Below are 21065 nucleotides of genomic sequence, written 5' to 3'. Positions count from 1 at the left end.
ATTGAGCAGGATAATGCATGGTCGCATGTTGCAGGTCCTGTACGGGTCTTTCTGGATACAGAATTCGACTGCTGCCCTGGCTAGCACATTCTCCAGATTTCTCACCAATTGAAAACGTCTGGTCAATGGTGGCAGAGCAACTGGCTCGTCACAATACGCCAGTGACTACTCGTGATGAACTATGGTATCGTGTTGAAGCTGCATGGGCAGCTGTATCTGTACACGCCATCCAAGCTCTGTTTGACGCAATGCCCAGGCATATCAAGGCCGTTATTACGGCCAGAGGTGGTTGTTCCGGGTACTGATTTCTCAGGATCTGTGCACCCAAATTGCGTGAAAATGTAATCACATGTCAGTTCTAGTATAATATATTTGTCCAATGAATAACCGTTTATCATCTGCATTTCTTCTTGGTGTAGCAATTTTAATGGCTAGTAGTGTAATAGATGACCAGTCAAAGACAGCAAAGAGTACCAAATCCTTTGACACAAGATGTTGTAGACAACTGTTTTTATACAAAGCTAATTTGTTGTTTACGAGAGATGACACTTCTGCCCTTAATTCTTACTCGATCCATTTCTTGACACTAGTTACGTGATGCAAGCCGCTGGGCCTACGAGACCTGGCCTTTTCTATTTCAGTCGCGTTCTGATGAACAACACTCCACACTCAAAAAGGTCTAGAATAGACATTGAAAAATTTGCTTCTAATATACTGGTGTCTTTTGGACAATCTATGAGTTTTAACGAGAACTTTATTTCTTATGTCAAGGGTTAATTGTCTTATACGTCCCTTTTGTCGCCTTTTCCCACTTTGCGCTTCCTTTCTAATATTCTCTATTGCCAACTTTAGTACTTTCCTGTGTCGTTGTCGCCTATCTGGTGGCCAATCTACCAGTTCCCTTGCTCTGATGGGAAGTGACCGGTATCTCAGGACTAGTGTGGGGCTGAGCTTCGTGGTCCCATGTGGAATTTCGTTCAGTATCCCCTGAAAGTCGACCAGATATTAATCCCACTGACGGTGCTTATTGTAGCAGTATATTCTGTATAGTTTTGCAAACTCCTTTGTAACCCTTGATGTGGATTTCCGGCAGGAAAATAGCGGGAAATGAACACCGGCTTTTTCCTCCTGCCTTAGGGTGTTTATCCAAGACCTTGACCGAAATTGTGGACCATTGCCCGAGATTAATTTATTTACGCTTCCTACCTCTCTGAGGAAATTCGTCTTAAGTGCAGACGCCACCGCAGTGGGGTAAACGTCGCGTACTTTGAAACTAACTCCCTCACGGTAAGGACATACCGATATTCCTATGTGGTTTGCGGGAGGGGTCCAAACAGGTCCGTCGCTCCTAATTCCTTTAATCTACTCGGTATAATAGTGTGTAAGGGTGCTCGACAACACTGCATCGAATGCTTTGCCTTCCGGCAAACCTTACACATTCGAAGCACACTTTTGATCCTACGTTCCATGCTGTTAAAATACACTATTTGCTTCAATTGCATACATCACTTACGCGCCCCGAAGTGGCCGTAACTGAGGTGTGTGTACCATATTAATTTATTAATTACTTCTTCCGGCACACAGACCAACCACTCGTCACTGTTGATGTCACGTCTGGAAAACAACACGCCCTTCCTTAACGAGTAGAACCGACGCCATTCTCCGATGCTACCATCCTGCAGCTTAGTTTTCACTGAGCTCCACACCTCAACTTTGTCTTGCTCTCTTGCTATACTGCTGAGGGCCGCACTTAAGTAATTGTCAAAAGTAACCGGGATTATATACATTCCTTTGAACTATCCATCCTTCCCCTGCATCAGTCCAATCGGACCCCGCGATAGGGCATCTGCTACCACGTTTTGCAGACCAGGAACACGAAAAGCTTGGAAAGAAAATTCTTGAAGATACAACGCCCAGCGCAGTATGCGATTGTGCGTAAGCTTCGCCGTCATGAGGAACTGCGACGTCTTGTGGTCCGAATACACCTTCGTAGTGCGACCATACAGGTAATACCGAAACTTGGTGAACCACCATACAATGGCTAATGCCTCTAGTTCGGTCACCATGTAGTTTCTCTCAGTTTGTTTTAAAACACAACTTGTGAAAGCCACAGTTTGCGGGACAATGTTGCCGTCTTGTGTACTCTCTTGAGAAATGGTAACTGCTATGGCATCCTGGGAACTATCGAATGACATACAAAATTCCTTCCCCAAGACTGAGTGAATCAGGATGGGCGCATTCTACAATGCCCTTTTCAATGCGTCAAACTCCTCTTGTGCTTTAGTGTCCCAACTCCAGGTTGTTCCTTTACCCGTTAGTTGGCACAGTCGTGGGGTGGTAACACGTCCTATCATAATGAACCGTTTGTAAAAGTTTATTACGCCGAGGACCGCACGTAATCGGTGCTTTGTTCTGAGCGTCGCATACTCTTTAATCGCCTGCAGCTTATCGGGGTCAGGTCGGATACCCTCTGCCGAGACTGTATGTTCCAGGAATTGAATTTCCTTTCTCCCAAATTCATATTTGGCTAGGTTGACACTGACATTTCTATTTCTCAACGCCTCTAATAATGACGTGAGCACTCTGTGGTGCTCTTTCCATGATTCTTCCGCGATTAACACGTCATCAGTATAACACGTAATTTTTTTCCGGAGGGTTTCCGGTAAAATTGTGACCAAAGCACGGATGAAGGCGGCAGGAGAGACACTTAATGCGAACGGGAGCCGTCGGAACTGATAAGAGCTGCCAAAACAGAGACCTTTAGTCCTTTGCCAATGGGACACGCCAGAAGCTGGATTGCAAATCGATCGACGTGAGCACACGTACGCCATGAAATTTCTGGGGCAAGATATCCAGCGTCTCTGGCCGATCGGTTTCTGTATCAATAATGTTGTGGATTGGCAAGACAGCCAACCCACTATGAGAGGAAGCCGAAAGGCACGCGTTTTAGCTCACGCAGGCTGGCGTGAGGTCTGTAACAGGTCAAGGAAATTATACTAGCAAAAAACGTATGTAGCTGCTGGAATACTTAACGTTAATCCATAATTGGTGAACATCGCTCTTGACGGTACATATTTTACAGCATCAATAGTAACTGCTAATGGCGCCTTGCTAGGTCGTAGCAAATGACGTAGCTGAAGGCTATGCTAACTATCGTCTCGGCATATGAGAGCGTATTTTGCCAGTGAACCATCGCTAGCAAAGTCGGTTGTACAACTGGGGCGAGTGCTAGGAAGTGTCTCTAGACCTGCCGTGTGGCGGCGCTCGGTCTGCAATCACTGATAGTGGCGACACGCGGGTCCGACGTATACTAACGGACCGCGGCCGATTTAAAGGCTACCACCTAGCAAGTGTGGTGTTTGGCGGTGACACCACAAATAATAGTGTTGATCTGCCTCGAGTCCAGAACTAAACGGATCGACTCGTTCTTCTTCACAGCCCGGTGTGTCAGACTGTTGTATGAGCTTACCGCCGGTTCTATTATATCTTGCTCCAGCATAGTCTTAATTTCCTGTTCTAAAGCCACACGGTGCACAACAGGTATGGGATAAGTTTTCGCAGCAAACGGCGTATGGGGCTTCATTTCAGATTCGTACTGGAAATTTTCTATGGACCCAGGCGAATCTGGAAAAACGGTTTGATACCTCCTGAGAATCCCACATAGGTGTTCCCCTGTCTCTGTCGATCCTAAATGCTGCGTTTTCCCGCGGATTACCTCCTCTACTGTTTTCTCGTTATCCTGGTCTCCTTCATGTGCATAGGCGCACTTGGGCGTCATCATCCTCGCCAATCACGCACATGCCAAGGGACACACATCCCACTCCTTCTTCTACGCGTTCCTCATCGAAAGCAACAGTCATCTTTGTTTTATGATCGCTCAAATGGATGCACATATTATCAAAATCAAGAACGGCCTTATAATGTCCCAGAGAGTCCAGGCCAAGCACTGCAACTGATAGTGATGGTACTAGCAGCAACACAGCCGTAAGGTCGTACGACTGACAAGTAAAATCGATATACCCCTGCTCTTTCGTCTCTACACTCTTATTCCATACGGCACCATGCACTCTTTTTATCAGCAAAGGAAGCGTCGGCCACACAGACTCTTCTCGCTGCACCGCGCGAACACATCTTCTCTCATCACCGATGCCTCGCTTCCCGAGGCAAGTAGACAGGGAATCGTAATTCCGTTAATAGTTATACAGATTGTAGGGCATTTGACAGAGTTTACTACTGTCGTTTCCTCTAGTATCACGTCCCGGATGTCTTCGAATTCTAAGCACATTGCGTTGACGTCCTAAGTTTCATTATTCTGCTAGTCAAGCGTCCCTACTTTCGTTTTATTGTTGCCTCACGAATTATCGTGTGGCTCCACTGACCTTGCCTCCGTTGTGTGCAACACATTACCATTATCGGTCGAGGGCCGATCTTCCCTAAAGCGTCTCCAACCTCTATCAGTGCGCCGTGGGCTCCAAGGGCGACGCCCACGCCTGTCGTTACCACGATCATGATCATTATTGCTAGCAAACTGAGGCCTCCAACTCTGGTTGTGGCACTTCCCGTGGTTCCCGTCATGATTACCTTCGAAGCTAACCACGTTTTGCTGCTCATTCGTTTCTTTTTTCATGTTACAGGGTGCGGGGGTTTATTTCACGGTTATGGTGTGGTGCCTTACTGCGCTTAAGAAAATCCTAAGCGCGGAAGGATACGAATACATTTTACAGCAGTGTGAACTGTGTTTAGTAGAGCAACGGTTCAAAAGTCGATGATTGTACCAGCATATAATTGCATCCCATCGTAAAGCAGTGTGCATGAGGCAATTGTTTGTGGATGAGACGGGTGTTACGATTAATCAAGGAAAACCCCCAGTTGGGAAACGGGGCCAAAATTAGTTGGTTACTGTCGAGTTGCAATTTACAATTTCTTTATTGATTACTTCAACCATTAAAAGTCATCTCTTTATCACTTGACCAGGAACAGATCCAAAAAAGGCTAGCAGGCATGAGTGCCTTTTTAAAACAATTTACTTTACAGTTAACGGCCAAGCCATTTTACTTAAAACCGGCTTTGATAAAACATCTGATAACAAATCAAAATTTTCCAAGTAATGAAATTAAAAACTTTACTTTACCGTTAATAGCCAAGCCATTATACTTAAAACAGACTTTGATAAATCATTTAATAATAAAATTAAAACCCTCCAAGTAATCAAAGAAAAACACCAATTTGCATACAATTTCGCTACCGAACATGTAGGGAACCACTTCTTTTAAATTTTGGCACAACAAGATATTAAATTACAAGCGCTCGCCAACAGGAAGGCAGGACTAGCATTTTCAAAGGATGTCAAGTAGATTAAAACAATCAAAGTAAAGATACAGTGATTGACCTTTTACTATAACTAACAAATTTAAAGCCACGTAATTTTAAAAAACCAACAAATGAAAGGCAAACTTAACCTTTTTAAACAGTGGCCAAAACAACCAGAGTAAAATACAACCATTTAACATTTTACAATAACTAACAACTTTAATACCATGTCCTGCCACCAAACTGTCCTGGGATAGAAATAATTAACCGACCGCGTGTAAGAGCGGCCACAATTGTCTCCCGAAGGATGATCAGGCTAGAAGCGGACTAACAGACCCACAACGCCTCACATTCAGCAGTCACATCGACCTCACGCGAAGCCAGGGGAGGAGGAGGAATCAAATCAGGAACCATAATCCCTGCAAAAAAAATACACTTCCTCCCAGGCAGTATTAATAAGAAGTCAAACGATCACTGTCTATAATTACACCGGCAAAAGGACAGGAAATCCGAACGCAGGAAGCCACAAGGCAGAAAAGACGCTGGTTGCACAAACCAAAATTCTTCAATTAACATCTAAACCTTTAACCAACTTCACTTGCAGTTTATCAGAGAAACAGCAGGTGAACGCCGATGCAAAGGTTCCTCACACCCGACCGTGTCCACGTCGCCAGCGTACCCAACTGGGCACAGTCACGCAGCCACGCGCTCTGCCACCGGAGCCCTCGTCTTCTCTGCACCCACGGCGGCGAAATACCACTCCCCAGGGTAGGCGAGTTACTAGTCCATCATTCCCGCCTCCAGACGGAAAATTTAAAATCCGTTGCCGCTTCCACCAAGTAGTGACTCGAAACCACAGCCGTGGCCCCCGGGTGTTCACAGCAAGAGCTTACAGCCTTGTCCCGTCAACTCGTCCCACACGTCTCGCACCGCCAGGATCGACCACGCGGCTTCTCAGAACAACAGCCAACTTTCCACCGCCACGCCACGCCGCGGTCTAATAGTACGACATTCTCTCCTTCCAGATTTTAAAAAGCGACCGACCGACTCGTCACCGCTAGGCAACCAACCGGCCACCCCCTAAAGATCATATTTCCGTACAAAAGGCAACAGGAAGCAACGACTCAAAGATCGATAAGACCAGACACGCCGCCAGAGGGGAATCTCAACAGAATCGTACGCAGCATAACGATAAATATGAAAGAATCAATTAACGATGGAATGGAAGGACGCAGAACAATCTTAACAGCGCGATATATGTTGAGAGCCGACACACGGCTCAGTGGACAATAGCATTCCACGTATCCGCAGCGTCCCGATCTGGATCCAGTGGTACACCTGTGGGATGAGACAGGTCGTCTTATTCACTCCAAACCGAACCATCCAACATCACAACGTTCTCGGATTTCGGTTGTTGAGGAAGAGCGGGCTGTCATCCCTCCACAGACCTTCATATTCTTCACTGAAGATGTCCCCAGCAGAGCTGAAACCGTTGTAAAGGTGAAGAGTGGATATATCCCATATTAATGCCCATCAATTGGTGTCTGTATACTTTTGCTGTCATAGGAATGTTTTCAACAACGAGACAGACTGTACGAAATTTATTAAGGATGGTATGATGGAAATTAATTCCATTGGGAAACTTCTTCTACCCCACTGAAAACTATCTTCACACGAAGTCTTAAAATAAGTGTTTTAGATTATTTTGTAATTAGTATTACCAGTGTAATAAAATGTTATTTCATAATGTTACGTCATTTCATCGTATTGCACTGAAATAAAACGTTATTCAGCTTTGACTTCTTTCTACATCCTAGAGACACCACTGCAAGTAACAGATAGAATATGGCTGTCGTAATGTAATGTAATATAATGTAACACGTTCTCATCACCTATCCTACCTACCAACCTAATCCTAAGCATTGTTTTGTGTCACCGCATCTCAGAAGCTTCTATTCTCTGTCTGTGTTTCAATTCCACATAAGGCCACACAGCTAATAAATACCTTCTCTGAAAACTGCCTAATATTTAAATTTACATTCGATTTTCACTTACAATAAAACTTTTATTACCACTGCCAACGTACACCTTATATCGTCTTCATTTTTTCCGTCGCGTCGTCGGTTTTGCTACCTAAATAAAAAAAGTCCTAGTACTAGTTCCAGTATTTCATTTCCTAATCTGAGTTCCTCAGCATCGTACGACTTCATTCGACCACAGTCCATTACTTTTTCTTCTATTTACTCGTACACAGTCTACTGACGTTGATGTGACCACCACCTATGTTCGACGTTGACACGCACGAACCACACACAGGCGGCAGGTGCCAGCCCAGCAGTGGACGGTATACACTACACAGAGTGAATTTTTCCACGGTGAACATACTCTAGGGATTGATCGGTGAGAGGATACGAAACAAAAAAGATCTAATGAACGTATGCCCGAGTAGAGACCATTGATTCTGTCATACACTGTTACAGAGACTGTGGTCTAATACGCGCTGTACCATGCAGCCACAGTTACAGTAAGTGCTGAAAATGGTTTCCATGTGCCGCAACGCACGCCTGTTCGCCTCGTAGCATGATCTGTCTGACACGTTCAAATCGGCCAGGTTGCATCCCAAATCTGTCAAAGGCAGCATGAATACGCTGCTCCATTGTCTCCGCATCTGGAATGGGCTCCACGTACACGATACTTTTGAGATGGCCCAATAACCAGAAAACGCAAGGGTCGAGATCCAGTGAACGAGCAGGCCATGCTACTGGACCCTCCCGTGCATCCATCGACCAGGGAAGCCACGATTGATATGCATCCGGACGTTAAGAGCAAAGTGGGGTGAATTACCATCATGTAGCTACCACATTATCATTCGAACCATTAGTGGCACTTCTTCCATCAAGGGAGGTAAAGTCACCTGCAAGAAACGTCGATAGTTCCGGCCTGTTGTGCGACGTGTAAGGAAGACTGGTCCCAAAATACGGTCGCCAGTTATCCCGGCCCACACATTCCGGCTGCACTGACGCTGATAGTTCGCTGTCTCCAAACGATGGGAAATTTGCGTACTATTCCACAGATGACTGTCATGAAAGTTGAAGATACCACTGCGCATAAAGGTGGCCTCATCTGAGAATTAGAGATGGGTAGTTCGCGAACGAACGGGTGCAAAGGAACGGTTCATCCAGATGAACGAAAGGACCGAGGAACGAATTCCAAGGAATGATCGGTCCATAGTTCACTTCGGTCGCGGCGGTCTACTTATAGTTCCCGGGAACGAGGAACGATCGGTTCACAGTTCACTAGTTCACTTCGGTCGCGGCGGTCACTTCGGCAGTTCTCGTTCCAGCCTCGGTCGCGTGCTCGCCTCAGTCTCGGTCTCCCTCGGCCGCACTCGTCGTTCTTCGCATGGCCGCCTGTCTCAGTTCCACTGCCGACTGCTCCTAGTTAGTTCAGTATCCAGTTGTTCGTTTCGTTCACTGCGCTCGCCCATTTTACGTGTGTTCCAAACTGTTCTTCCACTTGGTTCTGGCTATTCAGCGTCCACGACCGGCAATCAAAATGTATTTTATAGTCACTTAAATTACATAAAAATTACGTTGTATGTAATAGGTAAATCTTTTCAGGTAACAAAAGGGCATATCAGCTCACTTCATTATATCGATGAACAGCAGAAGACATACTTATAACAAGGCAAGTTTTTTTTGTTGTTCATATATTTTTTGGTTTCATCGACTTGAGTTAGCAGCTAACTTTCAATAATTTGCTTAATTTTTAGTGTAAGAAAATTCATATAAAACGATTTTCGTGTATCTTTCATATACAAAACATTACATTTAGGAAGGCTCTAATTATTTTTAAACTTGGTTGTTTCCAATTTGCATTACATGCTAGTTTGGTTTCTTTGAAAAAAAAAAGTGGGTTGTGGGACATTTTGGCTGAGTAGGAAAAGCGGTGCCTCTCCATTTGAAAAGACATAGATTGCCTTAAAATCATATTTACTTATTATCTCAAAAACATTTGTTCAGAAGGAGCTTTCAACCCAAAACTTTATTACTGCGAACTTAATTATTATTATTATTGCTGCATTAACGTTAATAACGCAACATAAAAACCTAATTTTTACTAAGCGTGTGATGCAAGTATGAGAAAACCACATTTTATTTTATGCTTCCATAAAGTCTCTACTTCGCCTACGAACTCAGAGACAACGTGAAGTATATATAGGATGTAAACGATTATTGTTTACAACGTAGCATAGCTCTGTAGTGGAAGTCGAAACGAAGAATTTGTGGTCAATTAAGTTGGGAAACAGCCCGCAACAGGTTTGCAAGACTACATGAGCTGTAGCCCATGCTCGTCGCGTGAGATTTTTCATGTTCTCTTCTCCAGCTCTCTACACATCGTCATCGGTTGTTTCGCAATTGTTGCTTGCATTAGCTTGTTATTTCTTCACTGCCTAGTTATTACATGTTTGTCTGTTTGTTGTATCTGCTCGTAACGGGCAACACATCGTCCGTAATTGGAGAGCAGTCAGTACTCGGGGCCGGTTTTCCGTGCGCCACCCTATATTATTTCCCTGCGATCAGCCACACAACGCTACAGTTGGCTAAACGAGAGGTTCTGCAGAATCACAGAAATTACTTCTAAAAGTGTGTAAGAATTCTGTAATGAATAAAAACTCTATACTCCAGGGGGGATGCAAGTGCCCCCTCTTGGTGCCCTCCATCCTTCAGTCACCTACACTACTAGTTTTCAGTTTTTCATAAGAACCATATACCAAGCACATATGAACGGTGAACGAGCAAAAATGAACGGTTCCCAAAAAAGAACGATCAGCAGTGAACTAGTTCTCAAGGATGAACGAGTTTGCCCATCTCTACTGAGAATAGGATGGATGACACAGATCCCAGAATAGTGGGTGAAGAAACCAGAGACAAAATTGTTCCCGATGTGGAAAGTATATCACCAGAAAGCCCTGCATACGCTGAATAATAAGGGTAGTAACAGCTGTCATGAGGATGTTCCACATGGTGGTGTGGCTTACCCTGTACTGGTGGGCCAATTGCCTGGTACTGACATGGCGGTCGTCTTCCACAGTGTTACATTTTCCTCCAAGTCTGGTGTCCGAACATTCCGGGTAAGTCCTTCCTGAAACGAGCCTCTCTCAGACAAACGGCGAAACACTGTTGCAAACACTGTTGTTGTCGGCGGGGTATGTCTCCTGATAAAATCTTGCTGCCCGTCACCCATTGCCATTTGCCTTTCCGTAAGCGAACACATTGTCGGCAAGCTCTCGATTCGAATACGGAACCATTGTGTACAACGCAGTATCACATCCACTGCAAGGTGAGTCAGCAAGAGAAGTGACTGGGACACAACCTTACTAATGACTATGGCAGGAGAGAGCGCTAGGGCATGACATATAAGGAACAGTGCCATCCTCTACGAGGAAACCATGCATACTGTAACTGTGGCTGCATGGTACAGCGCGTCTTAGGAACGCAATCTCTGTAACAAACTGGAATTGAATAAATGGCCTTTAGCACGGAAACCATGCATTTCCGGACATAAGTTCATTAGATCTTTCTTCCATACCCTCTCACCGATCAGTCCCTAGAGTTTGTACACAGTGGAAAAAAGTCACCGTGTTTAAAATAGTCTTTGTAGACTTAGTGTGGATGTGGGACGACGGCTGGTCAAATATTTAACAAGGAAATTCGCCTAACAGCCGCTCAATTTGAGCAGTTACTTTATTTCATTTTCGCTGCCAGTTTCGGTAATTCAATATGCCTTTTTCAGGCCCTAGACGCATATTTGAGAGGTGTATTTGGGTCCTGAAAATGGTATAGTGAAATATCGAAACTACCAAAGAAAATGAGTGCTGTACGTCGGCGACGAAGGCTGGAAGTTGCCCGCCAATAACGCAACTGGACGTCCACTGAATGGCGATAGGTTTCCTTTTCAGATGAATCACGTTTTATGCTCCATCGGACTGAAGGCACACACCCTGCAACAATCGTTGTAAGCACCCAGGTCGGAGGAGAGAGCATTAGGGGCTGGGGAATGATTTCGTGGCATTCCCTGGCTGATCTCGTCATTCGCGAAGGCACAATGGATCAACACAAGTCTGTGTCTATCATTGAGGACCATGTCCACACAACATCCAGGTTTTTTTTCCCTCGGCACGATGGCATCTACCAGCAGGACAATGCAACGTTTCACACAGCTTACAGTGTACGTGCGCGGTTTGAGGAGCAACAGAATGTGCTTACCTTGGTCCCCTGACCACCAGACTCCCCGGATTTAAACACAGTAGAGAATCTGTGACTCCATCTCTATCGGGCTGCTCGTGCCATGCGTCCTAGCGCAGCTGGCCACGGGACTGGAGTCGACCTGGCTCCACACTCCTGTCCGTACCTTCCAGAACTTCACAGACTCTCTCCCTGCACGTCTCCCAGCTCTCCACGTTGCAAAAGTTGACTATTCAGGACTTTAACAGTTGGTCAAACTTATATGATTGGTCAGTGTAAATTATTTTCAAGACACTATCCATTCCTTTAAACTGATCTACCAAATGTTTCTCGCATCTGACAGATTAACAATGTCACCGGTAAGCCATCAAGTCTTTATTGCTTCACCATGAAATTTAATGCGTTTTCCAAATTTCTCCTTGGCTGCCGTCACTATGTATACACTGAAGAGCCAAAGAAACTGGCAGACCTGCCAAATATAGTGTAGGGCCCCGTGAACACGCAGAAGTGCCGCAACACGACGCGGCATGGACTTGACTAATGTCTCAAGTAGTGATGGAAGGAACTTACACCATGAATCATGCAGGGCTGTTCACTAATACGTAATAGCACGAGGGGGTAGACATCTCTTGTGAACAGCACGTTTCAAGGCATCCCAGATATGCCCAATAATGTGCATGTGTGGTGAGTTTGCTGGCCAGCGAAAATGTTTAAACTCAGAAGAGTGTTCCTGGAGCCACGCTATAGCAATTCTGGATGTGTCCTTCTGGAATTGCTCAAGTCTGTCGCAATGCGCAATGGACATGAATGGATGCAGGTGATCAGACAGGATGCTTTCGTACATGTCATCCACCAGAGTCGTATCTGGACGTATCAGAGTTCCCATACCACTCCAACAGTCCCCTCCTGGCATGTTGGGTACACGGGTTTCTTGGATTGTCTCCATACCCGTACACGTCCATCCGCTGGATAATATTTGAAACGAGACTCGTCCGACCAGGCAACACGTTTCCAATCATCAACAGTCCATTGTCGGTGTTGGCGGGCACAGGCGAGGCGTATTGAATTCTTCGCACGCTGACACTTGTTGATGGCCCAACAGTGAAATCTGCAGCAATTTGAGGAAGGATTCCACTTCTGTCACGTTGAACGATTCTCTTCAGTCGTCGTTGGTCCCGTTCTTGCAGGATCTTTTTCCGGCCGAATCGATGTCGGAGACTGATGTTTTACCGCATTCCTGATATTCACGGTACACTCGTGAAATGAAAGTATGGGAATATACCCACTTCATAACTACCTCGCAGATGTTGTGTACCATCGCTCGTGCAGCAACCATAACACCACGTCCAAACTCACTTAAATCTTGATAACATGCCATTGCAGCAGCAGTAACCCATATAACAACTGTGCCAAACACTTATTGTCTTATATAGACGTTGCCGACCGCAGCGCCATATTTTGCCTATTTACATATCTCTGTACTTGAACAGGCACGCCTATACCAGTTTCTTTAGCGCTTCCGTGTATATTGAATAAGATTAGGACTAGGCTGTAGCACTGTCTGACTCCGTCCTCAACTGCTGCTTGTTTTTCATGTTCTTCGACTCTTATAGCCACGCTCTGGTGGCTGCACAAATTGTAGTAGTTTGGTCCCTGTATTTAGTGTAGCTCGAAGACTAAAAGAAGGAATCGTTTGTAGTTGTGTCGTATACTAGCTCGAGGCGTAGCGCCTCTACATTGTACCTATTCATATTGGACATTACAGCAGTGATTAGACGTGCAGTTTGAGTCACGTGCAAGACAAATGGCGTGAGATGCCGGTTTGTATGTAGTTTGTATGCGACCTAGTAGAGGTCATAGCTGACGGATACTGTTTAAGCTGCAGTCAAAATACTGTCAGTTTTATGACTGAGTGGAGGTTGAATGTTATATACCGTTTTATGTAAAGTTTTTATACTATACAGTGAACTAATTTGCCACATGACGAATGTTCGAGAATGACGTGTATGTTAGTCATTCGTACCAGGGAATTTGTTATAAACTGTTTTGTCCATTTATGGTACTGGGGAAATGAGATTATACTTTCGCTAAAGTAGTTTTGTTAAGAGGAAATTAATTTTATATTTGTGGGTTTTCAAAATTTATTTATTTTAATTTACTGTTCTGATTCAGTGACATATTTTGATTGGTTCTGTATATATGCGCGTAATTCAGAGAGTTTGATGCTACTTTCCGCTTGGTTATGATGTTTCTCTGCCAATCATAAATTAGCATATTCGCGTGCTTTTTGTGGAACTAATAACTTCTTTTGTGGAGAGAGATGAGTAGAGTCGGGGCTTCGATGTCATAGTGATCAGACCTACTGATATATGCTCCGTCGAAAATTATTAATATTGTGATATTTCGCTACTAAAATGTTTGAAAAGTGTCGCAAAGTGTGGAACGGAGTTCGATTTAAAGCACAGTGCGAAATTCGGAACATTTGGTGACATTTAAATAACTAAATTCCATGTGGCGTGTTGCTTAGTCGCTAACGTGAACATTTTGTGACGTGAGACTGATAATAGCAACGTTTCAGCGAGCTGTTCTAAAATAAACAATCAGTTTGTGAACTTTCTGTGAAGAATGGCTCATAGTTATCAAAAACTGGCTACGGTTATGAATTGTGTGTGAGTGTGAACGTCCCAGACTTTGTAGAGCTTAGGGTAAGGCCTGGTAGTGACAAGGACAAAACAATTTTTAGTGCTACTTCTGTTTACGAGATGTACAACCGTTTCTTCTAGAGCTTTTTCCGGCTGAGAACGACATTTCAGTAACTTCACGGAGGCGTGCGTGTTGGAAGAGATTGATCAAAGGGTGACTGGAATTTTGCAACGCACCGCACCGCCGCGAGCTGATCCCCCCATTTAGTGATACAGATTTTTTGCACTGTTTGAAGTACCCAGGACTTGGCACCTCTACTCTACTGGTGACGTGATCTACTACTAGAGATCAGAGGACTGGCAGTCACACACTGTTTCATCAGCTGCAGCAAACAGCGTCTGCTCCCTCCAGTGACGGCCAGGCGGAAGGATAGCCAGAGGAGAGAAGTCGGCACACAGAAGCCGAGACAGAAGGTCGACCGGTTAGAAATCTGAAACGTTTCGGCCTTGCTGGCGACCGCAGAATCGTCTCGTGATGATTCTCAGGCTCCACCGAGCAGACACGTGTTCCGCCGCCCACGGCTGCTTAGTCAACAGCTTGTTCCTGACTCCCGTTCACTCCCAGGCACGGAGCAAGCATTCAGTTCTGACGTTGTCACGGTATGTTTGTTCCTCTCTCCGTCCCGAAAGATAACATCTGTGGTGCCACATATGCCTTCGATCTTAGTAATAAAAATAAAATGTTTAAAATGTTTTAATGTCATAGAAATAATAAATTGTTTAATTAGAATATGATGTGTAAAATTTTATAATGTAATAATAATATTAACGTGTTTACCTCATTGCTTAGTACGTGACTTTATCATTGTTGTTGTTGTGGTCTTCGGTCCAGAGACTGTGCGGCGGCGCGGTTCCTTCCGTCCCTTTACGACGAACCTGCACCTACCTGTGAACATTGTCTCAGCAGATCATCAGCAGGGAAGCCGAGCGAAACCTACTGTACTTCGACGTGAACCAGGCTGCAATTAAAGTCACTAATCTACGTTTCGGGAGAAAGTTTTCACACGAAATGAAAGGTTGGAAATTTTGTCCTTAATTAATATATTCTGAAACTTAGGTGAGCAAGTATCACTGCCAAGCCCGTGATAGTTTTAACACAGTCACTCATAATCCCTTTCACTCACGTTAGTAAGTTTATGGTGTTGCATTTCCCGAAAACGTAATACCTAGAAAATGGGGATTGTTATTGATTGAGAATGCTCGACAAATATTAAGTCTGTCGGTACCTAATGCAGTCACAGTTTTTAGCCACCGACCTGCTCAATACGCCACGCAGAATTTATGTCTTTTCTCGTCACAAAATTCACTTAAAAATTCCGAAATTTCTACACACCCATCGGAATAATTAAGCCGTCACTTTACACCACTTTTGATGTAAGAAACACTGCTAGATACGGCAACTTATCATTTCCATCGGAACTACTACTACACACGTCCGAACTGTTTCATGGCTAGGTTCCAACTCCTCTCTAGAATAGTCTAAGTCTTCTCTACCAGCAGAGAATGCCGCGCGCGAAGAATATCGCTTCACCATTGGTCAGTTTACTCAACAGCCAATAGCAAAACAACATTCTCCCGCGTCAGTCCGCGCTTTTCATCAATAACCAATCGCAAAACAGTAAACCTAACGACTGCACTTTTTACCGACGTAATTATCTAATATGCTGAAGTTTTGTTTATGCATAAAGTTAGTTATTATTGTTATTTATACCTGAATTAACTTTCCCTTTACCATAAACTTACTTTACAAATCTATTCTACAAAAATCCCCTTTCTCAACATCCATGCTTCTTCGAAATGTTCCCAGACTAAATCGCACTACATAACTCGTAAAACAATTATCTTCATATCAACCTTAAACCACACTCACACATCATTCATACTGCTAAAACATATTTATAACATTTTGCATACACAAAAAGACATAATAACACTTTATGAAAATACTAGAACAGTTTATGAAAAACATTCTATTACTTTACTGCACTCTAGTGGGCACAATCGAAACTAAATCACAGTCCCCTATCCAATACTGTCCTCTATCGGCTGATACATAAACTATGTGTACGTCCAGTCTCGCGTCACCATCTGTCACTATCCAGGTCTGAGACACATTTCCCACTTAACCGCCTCCAAGGCAGGATCGGTATACGGCGCTACGCCTCAACTGGTTTGATGCAGCTCTCCATGCTACTCCATCTCTGAGTAACTACTGCAACCTACATCCTTCTGAATCTGCATAGTGCATTCATCTCTTGGTCTGCCTCTACGATTTTTACCCTCCACGCTTCCCTCCAATAATAAATTGGTGATCCCTTGATGCCTCAGAACGTCTCCTACCAACCGATCCCTTCTTTTAGTCAGGTTGCGCCACAAATTCCTGTTCTCCCCAGTTCTATTCAGTACTTCCTCATTACTTACGTGACCTACCCATCTAATCTTCAGCATTCTTCTCTAGCACCCATTTCGAAAGCTTCCACTATCTTCTTGTCTAAACTATTTATCGTCCATGTTTCACTTCCGTACGTGGCTAAACTCCATTCAAATACATTCAGAAAATCCATCCTGGCACTTAAATTTATACTCGATGTTAACACATTTGTCTTCTTCAGAAACGCTTTTCTTGCCATTTTCTGTGTACATTTTATATCCTCTCTACTTCGACTATCATCAGTTCCTTTGCTCCCCAAATAGCAAAACTCATCTACTACTTTAAGGGTCTCATTTCCTAATCTAATTCCCTCAGCATCACCTGATTTTATTATCCTTGCATTACCCTCGTTTTGCTTTTGTTATTGTTCGTCTTATATCCTCCTTTCAAGACACTTTCCATTCCGGTCAACTGCTCTTCCATGTCCTTTGCTGCCTCTGATAGAATTACAGTGTCATTGGCAAACCTCAAAGTTTTTGTTTCTTCTGCATCGATTTCATTCCCTACTCCAAATTTTTCTTTTGTACCCTTTACTGCTTGCTCAATATACAGATTGAATAGCATCGGGTATTGGCTACAACCCTGTCTCACTCCCTTCTCAACCACTGCTTCCCTTTCGTGCCCTCGGCTCTTATAACTGCCATCTGGTTTCTGTACAAATTGTAAATAACCTTTCGCTCCCTGTATTTTAGCCTTGCTACGTTCAGAATTTGAAAGAAATTATTCCCGTCAACATTGTCAACAGTTTTCTCTAAGTCTAAAAATGCTAGAAACGTAGGTTTGCCTTTCCTTAAACTATCTTCTAAGATAAGTCGTAGGGTCAGTATTGCCTCTCGTGTTCATTTCTACGGAATCCAAACTGGTGTGCCCCGAGGTTGGCTTCTACCAGTTTATCCATTCGTCTGGAAAGAATTCGTATTAGTATTTTGTAGTCGTGACTTATTAAACTGATAGCTCCGTAATTTTCACTCCTGTCTTGGTCTTTAGCATAGCATAGCATAGCATAGCATAGCTTCCAAGAAATTGAAATTCAGAGAAATACATCGTCTCGTTCAAAAGTTTCAGAAATGCTTGTGTCATGCAGTTAATTTAATAATTACAACAAGAACAAACTCTCACAACCCTTACGTCCTAATTTATATAAAATCGAAGTGTGTGGATATTAGCAGTACGCTTGTGAGAGCCTGTGAATGAGGAGAATGGTGTTTCCGTCGGTCATTTCGTCTAAGATTGAGAATCCAGATTTCCTGCGTCCCCTCCCCCCCCCCCCCATCCTAGTGGATGGCTTTACTTCTTTTCCCTTTCTTTCTTGTGTTACACTTCTTCATATGTGTCGCAGGCTCTACCTGCGGACTTACGATCTGTGTTGGATTCGTTGTTGACACCAGTTACGGTCAGCCAATGACTGTGCGCCGTTTCCTTCCTGGAATCTTAGCTGGAAGCAGTCACTTCGGAACAGAAACTCGTAAGCTGGCCGGACAAAACAATAGTTATCCCAGAGCGCACGAACAGGTGAATCGTTAGGCCTTTATGTTGACGGCGCAGCAATCGGGTCACGTGCTCAACCGCGCTCGTACTGCCTCTAGGTGGGCATAAGGCAGTGACGACCAGTGAGGTATTTACGTCTGAAGCGGACATGGTGCACACACATGGGTAAATGTAAGGATGTGACACAGTGGCAAAAGGAACGATAGTGTTTATCCGCTTCCGTGGCCAAAGGAGCGTGAAATTATTGGATTTGTCGGTGTTTCGCCCCAGCTGTTCAACGTGTGTACAAGCAGTGGTGTAACACACGTGGCCACAAAACACAACTTCAGACTTGTAGTCTGAAAAAGATCTTGACTGAGAGGGACCAGCGACGCTTTTCACAGTTCTGAATCAAAATCGCTTCCAAACCCGACAGGAATCGCTGCAGGCAGTGAAAGGAGGTCCATCCCAGCCTGTTGGCGACAGAAAAAATAGCGACGGCAACTGCATGCCGTGAACATTTGGAGTCGGCCACCTCGCAAGAGTCGGGGTGGCCGAGCGGTTCTAGGCGCTACAGTCTGGAACCGCGCGACCGCTACTGTCGCAGGTTCGAATCCTGCCTCGGGCATGGATGTGTGTGATGTCCTTAGGTTAGTTATGTTTAAGTAGTTCTAAGTTCTAGGGTACTTATGACCTCCGAAGTTAAGTCCCATAGCGCTCAGAGCCATTTGAACCATTTCTGAACCTCGAAAGAGGCCATTGCTCACACAGGCACATAATGAAGGCAACAGCAAAGTTCTCGGGGCTGGAAGAATAAGTGACTGGTTTTCTGAAGACTCCCCCACTCTACTACATCTGGATTAGCCTGAAAAATCACCTGGCTTGACGCCCAGTAAATATTTGTGTGATCCACTGGAGCAGGGGGTGAAACGGTGACATAAGCATCCCCGCGATATGGTGGAATTGCGCCGCCGAAACCTCAGCGAGTGGCTTAGCCTGGAAGCGATATACCTGCACAACGTTGCGGACTCACTTCCTGACCGAATCCAGGGGGTTATTAGGTCCAGCGGCCGAATTGCAAGGTATTATATGGTGCTGGTAGTAATTTCTCTAGGAGCCACTATTTATTATATATATATGTTGTTTGGTGGCCGGTATCCTCTTTCTATGACACAACTGCTCGTATGTATCAATAGGATTCTTTATTAACTTAAACAGGAAGCTACTTAAGGCGGGTAGGATGTCAACCGGGTTGACTTGGAGCGGGAGAGGCACCACAGGACATTATAATTTCCACTGTCTATACTTTTAGAAATAAATTCATAAAACTTGGCCAGTATGACCAGGAAGGATTCAGGATTCACACTCATAGCAGTGGAAGTTCAAAACTATAGCAAAATAACATTTTTTTACATGTGAAATTTCATCTTTTTTCACTTACTATTGGCTTCATTTGTTGCTGTAGGTGCACTTTTCTTCATAAGTAAGAGAGATTCTTCGATGAATTTTTCACATCATACAAATCATACTTACAGGTGTATGAAACTCTATAATTTATCTAATTTATGAAAAACTGAGTGAGCTGTTACATTTTAAACTTAATGTTTAGAAAAAACTGAAATTTTATAGTTCATTATCTCAATTTTTTCCACAGTTTTTAATAGATTTGGAAAATTCTAGAGTTTCATACACCTGTAAGTATGATTTGTGTGCTGTGCAAAATTCGTAGAAGAACCTCTCTTACTTATGAAGAAAAGTGTACCTACAGCAACAAATGCAGCCAATAGTGAGTGAAAAAATGATGAAATTTCGCATATAAAAAAATTCATTTTTTTACGTTTTCAAAGTTCCACTGCTATGAGTGTGAATCCTGAATCCTTCTTGGTTTTATTAATTTATTTATAAAAGTATAGACAGCGGAGATTAAAATGTCCTTTGGTGCCTCTCCTGCTCGAAGTTGGCCCATTTGACGTCCTATCCCCCTTACAATAGCCCAGGTGTGGTGGTACAAGCTCTTCCGTAATGTCCACATTAGCCTCACTGCTGGAGAAGTACAAGTCCCGCTATGTGCACCACTCTGGTCGCTAGGTACTGACTGACTCTGAGCTAGAAGCTGAGCTAACTGTGACCGAAGACTCGCACTCAGTGACTCGCTGGATGACTGACTGCGGCCTCCGGCCCGCGGTGGCGATCTAAATACTGGCGGCCGAGAGGGCGTTGGCGGCATGTTGCCTGCGAGTCTGTCTTTGGCCTCTCTCCTGACAGGCACGCTATTTCCCTACCATCGATCTTTTCACAGCCTTTTTGCCGGCCGAAGTGCTGGCGCCAGCTTACACCAGCACCATCTGCACAAAAATATCTGGATACGTGTTGGTGGGCATTAATAAGGGGTATTTCCACCCTTCACCTTTATGACAGCTTCAGATCTGCTACAAACACTTACAACAATATGCCTGAAGGTCTGTGGAGCAATAGCATCCCATTCTTTCTCAAGAGATGAATCAGAAGAAGGCAGTGATGTCAGATGCCGAGATATGAAGTGGACACTCTACATCATCCCAAATGTGTTCCATTGAGTTCAGGTCATGACTCTGGACAGGTCAGTCCATTTCAGGAAGGTTTATTGTCCACAGACCATTGTCTAACAGATGCTGATGTATGACAGGGTGCATTGTCAGGCTGATATGTGAAAGAATGATCGTCTTCGAACTGTCCCTGCAGTGTAAGTGGTAGAGAATACTATAGAATGTGTTTATATCTTTCTGAATTTAAGTGTTTTCTTAAGTGCAATAACAAGACCCCACCCTAGCCACAGAAAAAACCCATAATGCAACACCACCTCCTATGTACTTCACTATTGGCGCTACACATGAGTGGAAATGAGGTTCAACATGAACTCATCAAACC

Source organism: Schistocerca cancellata, chromosome 3 (genome assembly GCF_023864275.1).
Source record: "Schistocerca cancellata isolate TAMUIC-IGC-003103 chromosome 3, iqSchCanc2.1, whole genome shotgun sequence".
In the NCBI taxonomy this organism is placed as follows: domain Eukaryota; kingdom Metazoa; phylum Arthropoda; class Insecta; order Orthoptera; family Acrididae; genus Schistocerca; species Schistocerca cancellata.
Note: the sequence above shows the minus strand (reverse complement) of the source record.